Genomic DNA, 5286 nt, shown 5'->3' with positions numbered 1-5286 from the left:
TTAACATTGAGTCTTGGCAAAATGTTGTGTGAGCACAGAGAAGAAAGCATCGCCTTGGCCCCTCCTGCACCTGTATCCTAATTTGTCTTCCTGCTTCTGTACCTGACCCCCTAAAACCCAAGGTGCACTCAACAGCCAGAGAGGTGTATTAAAATATATCAGATTCTATCCGTCCTCTGCTTTAAATTTTCAATTGAAACTTCTTACAGGCCTTACAAAGCCAATGGGGGCTGGGGGCTGCCTTGCCCTCTGGCCAGCACCTCAGTCACGCTGGCTCCTTTCAGTTCTTGGGAGCCAGGCTTGCTCTCTAGCTTAGCGCCTTTGAATTAATGGCTCCTGGCTCTGCACGACTGGCTCCTTCTTGTCATTCAGGGGGCTCAGCTTAAGTGACTGGGTTCCTGACATCCAGTGTCACTGAAGTTTCACAAGAACAGTGACCTTCTTCCCTCTCCCATCTCCCCATGTCGGCCTCATAGTAAGTGTTCAGTAAATACTCTTTGAGTGTATGAACACATGAATAGAATTCAGAATGCTGCAGGCACTCCCTGCGTGGAACAGAGGGGGAAAAAAGAGAAAAGAGCACCTATTCAAAGACACATAACGAGGGGCTTCCCTGGTGGCGCAGTGGTTAAGAATCCGCCTGCCAATGCAGGGGCCACAGGTCTGAGCCCTGGTCCGGGAAGCTCCCACATGTCATGGAGCAACTGAGCCCGTGCGCCACAACTACTGCAGCCCGCGCGCCTAGAGGCCGTGCTCCACAACAAGAGAAGCCACTGCAATGGGAAGCCCGCGTACGGCAACGAAGAGTAGCCCCTGCTCGCTGCAACTAGAGGAAGCCGGCGCGCAGCAACGAAGACCCGACGCAGCCAAAAATAAATACATTTATTTAAAAAAAAAAAAAAAAGACACATAACAAGGACCATGTGCACTAAAAGTATTTTGGCACGGCCAGAACACAGGGTGTGAGCTGAGCTTGGAGAGAGCAGGAAAATAAAAGGAGGTGAGAACTGAAAGGTTGTATATCATAACACACAGGAATGCAGACTTCTTCCACTTTCTGACATTGCTGTCCTGCAGGAAGAGAGGGAAGTGGCCTTGACAAAAGATACTGACAAATTTGGTCTTCTGTAATGACTAATTTCAGAGTTTTAACTTGAATTGGAAATGTACGACTGAACTTGGCCAGTTGTGAGAAACATGTATATAATCATTTTGTGTCATTTATTCATTTGACTCTTACAACAAATCACTGTAAGCAGCAGCTTCACTTATGATTTTTTTTTGTTTTTGTTGGAGCTTTGTTTATTATTTGTGAGGTTTAAAAACAATTTGGGGAGACAGTGAAAAGGCTTTCATTCATTTTGATAACTTCCTCATTTGTAAAATGGGAACAATAATAATGCATGTCTCAAAGGGTATTTGTAAGACTTAAAGTATATAAAGTGCTTAGGGCAGTTCTTAATGTAATAATTGTGTTAGCCTTTCTCATCATCATAATCATTTGCTGCTCTCATGAAGAGAGACATAATGTAACTTTATTGAAGCAGTTTTACACTAGGTTCAAAACACTGCTGTGGATGTGTTTAAATTTTGCTGGAGAGACGCACACTACCGTTTTGCATTGTGAAGGCATTGCTTGATAATGATGATTGATATCATTTCTTGCATGTTTTTTAAACAGTATAAATGAGGACCACTCAGTTAACTGTGTCAAGCCCACTGTTTAAGAACAATGCAAGGGCCAGAGTGTACCAGACAGATACCGCATAAAAGTGAAAAGAGTGTGCTTTCCTGGCAGCTGGGTCCTGACATCTTAATCCATTTGGCGAGCCTACTGCAGTGGCCCAGACTCTTGTCTGTGGCTCCAGCCCTGCTCACCAAGATTCTAGGCTCCTTGTGGCCTGTGGTTCTGCAACTCAGCTGGTCGGGAGGGCAGGAAGGAAGGGAGGACCCGTTTGACATTTCCTGTCTTGCTGTGAGTCACTGATACCAAGCACTTTTCTTGCACTTCTCTGCCTACTATCCGGAGAGCAGGAATGCGGCCACAGAAGTCAAACCGGAACCATCCTCTGCGTCATGATAACGGCTCTCACCGTGGTAAACTAACGGGGTCTGCAGCGGTATCAGGGGGCGCTCCCTCCCTACGCAAGCAAGGAACTGAAGGGTGGGCTCGCCATTACATTATCCTTTGTAAGAAGAGGATGATGACACCTAGGAGAAAGAAAATCCTCCGGTGTCACTTTAGTGCAGTGAAAAGGAGACTCATTTTGGAGAAGGAAGGCAAAACTTCCAATTCTGACGCGGCTGGGAAAGATTGTAAGCCCGTCTCACACCTACTTCCCTTCTACTCCCTGCCGGCCTGCCTGCATTGCAAACAAACTGAAGTTGAATATGGGGTTTTGAGATTCCTGTAAGTAAATGCCTTAAAAATAAAAAAAATTTAAAGTAATTCTTGCTTGTGGAGTATAATGTGAACGGGATTAATCTCTGTAGGAAAAGTCTGTCGGGGGGGGACATGATAACAATTGTACTACCTAACTTCTAAGCTTGCTGGGAGGGTCAGTAATAATAATAATAGCTACTGATCACTTGTCTTACATTGGGTATTATACTTTATATACGTTATTGCTATTCCTCACAACGCCCCACAACAAGCACCCCATTCTACCAGTTGCCTTGAAATGGGATGATGTATACGATAGTGCTTTGAAAATAGTAGTCATTAAATAAAAGTATTTTTATATAAAAGTATAATTAACATTAGTAAAAATTCCAGGGGCAATGTTTTACTTAGTTTACAAAGAACATGAACTGTGGAGTTACACACAGCTAGGTTCAAATACCATTTTGCCCCATAGCTATTGCTAAGTCTCTCTGGGCCTCAATTTCCTCCTCTGCAAAATGGGTACAGTAACAGCTACCGCTTATGATTATAGCCACCACAAGGACTATTTGTAAAGATTCCACATCTCTGTATTTGACACAATAGGTTCACCACAAATATGGACTCCCCTTTCTTTTCCATTTTTCCTCAAGGTAATAGAAATAAGACAGAGATCTTTAGAATCATTAGTTAGGTATTTGATAATTTTTCAGAGTGCCTACAGCAATACTGAGGAAGAGGAAGGACAAGTATAAGAAAGAGGAATAACAGAATAGTATAAATGAGGGAGTTTGCTGACCATGAGGGAGATAGTCTGATTGTTCTCATAAAGTGGATTTGGAAGTAACTCTGCATCAGAGACTCGAAAAAAAGTTGTGATGGAAGAGGAGTTATTAAAAATGCATTTTATTTTCTATAACATTGTCTAATCATAACAATATAACTTGATTCTAGGGTTTTGGGAGGGAAGTTGTTATGAATTCAGTTGTAGGAATGAATTTAAATGGCTAGTCATTGAGGAGCTGCCTCAGAAAACCAGAAACCTGGCCTGTCATACTGAGTATTCACTGGAGGAGAGAGATTAAGCTGTACAGTGGTCACTGCTGTGCAGTAGAGAATTAGATATTTTATTTTCAATATATTACTTTGTTCACACAATTAAACTTTTTAATCCATGAGAGCTGGATCAGCTCTCAAAACGGTAACTGTTTTCTTAAACAAACAGCTCGTTTTCTCAATCTCTGCTAACTTTACACTTCAGAGTAGAAAATAACAAGTCAGTATCTTTGTTATATCAGTGCAGGTTACATTCAGTACCCTTCACGATATTCTCTACTTTTCATGGACAATGTTATGAATGTGGAGTTTGTTAGTACACTTGAAAGACTGCTTGTGTTGAAAGAACAGTCTTGAGAACGATCTCAGCAAACACACCAGCACCACCCTGTTACATGCCTGAAGCATCATGGTTTTCTGTTCAGGCAAGCTTTGCAGAGAGTTGAGCCCTGTGTCATTGTGTTAGCCCTGAATACTTCAGTACATAAGTCGCATTCTTTTCCGCAATTTTGGAAACTTAAAACACTGGCTTCTGATTATATCTGCACATCTAAAACTAAAGTATACTTTGCAAAGGAAAGACACAAAGAACAGAAGAAACATTCTTAAATAGTAACAAACTTTTTAGTCCAAGGTCTTCATTTTATTTCACAGTTACCGCCTAACAAAATTCTTACTCTCTTTGTACCTACAACCTCTGCTGTGGAAATGGCTTCAGTTATGGGTGGTAACTAGAAAACTATCTGACAAATTGAGTGTACGGCCCTGATAATTATCTTGTATATTATGGTTTCAGGCACTGAGTTGCAGTTTTCCTACAGTAGTTGATAGTTATTGAGTACATATTTGATAAAGAGTTTAAAAGGTATTATCCAGAAAAATGAGTCCACGTCTTTAAAAAGGATAGAGGGGGATAAAAGGAAATGAGTGAAACGGAGTATAGCTTTTAGAAGCAGTTTATAAGATCTTTGTGTGAGCCACATTAAACTAATGGCAGCAGCGTTGGTTGTAGCTTTCATTATTCATGGATATCCTGAGGACATAACATAAAAGTATTTTAATGCTACTAATATTGCTAAGCTTAACATGAGTTTCTCAATCATGAAAGGGGATTTTCTACTTGTTTAGTTCCTTATTCTAACACTAAAATATAAGCTGTGATTTTTTTTTTTTTTCATATTTTGGGTATTTGATATCCCTGATCCACACAATACAGGATCCACATCTAAGGAACAGAAATTTGCTCGTGAGTCACATGGAAAGGAAACTTGAGTGTTTTTCAAGGCGAAGGAATTTTACAGTAATAATGTAAAATAGGCAAACTCAACCTTGCCTCATCTGTGAGGTTTTTTTTTCCTCCCTTCCCCTTAATCTTCCATATGTTACATAAACTAAATTTAGAGAGGTCTGTCATTTTCAAAATAATTATGTTTAACACAGGAAGCAAAAAAAGGTCAATTTTGAAAAGTGACATTTTTTTTTCTGCTACTGATCTTCATTATAAAATTAGAAATACACCCTTAAACGGTTCCCAAATCTGCACAGTTGAAACTTTGACTGAAGGAGTTAAGGTTGAAGTAATAAGGCCTAGGCCGTAAAAGACCCGGTGGTTCTTAGAGAATTGGAGTTCTTCCTTAGATCCTGAATTTGGAATTTCCCTTCTACCATTAACCTTCTACGTCTTCTACTATTTAACCCAAAAGTCCATCTCCCCTGTCAGAGTGAGGCCTCATTGCTCCCAAGAATGTTCCAGCTTGCTGCTTGGCTTTCCGACTGCACGGGTACAGCCTTGGTCCACATCAGCCTCTTCCGCCTTCTGTGACAGAGCCACCTTGCGGCGCAGTGGT

This window comes from Kogia breviceps, chromosome 5 (genome assembly GCF_026419965.1).
Source record: "Kogia breviceps isolate mKogBre1 chromosome 5, mKogBre1 haplotype 1, whole genome shotgun sequence".
In the NCBI taxonomy this organism is placed as follows: Eukaryota; Metazoa; Chordata; class Mammalia; order Artiodactyla; family Physeteridae; genus Kogia; species Kogia breviceps.
Note: the sequence above shows the minus strand (reverse complement) of the source record.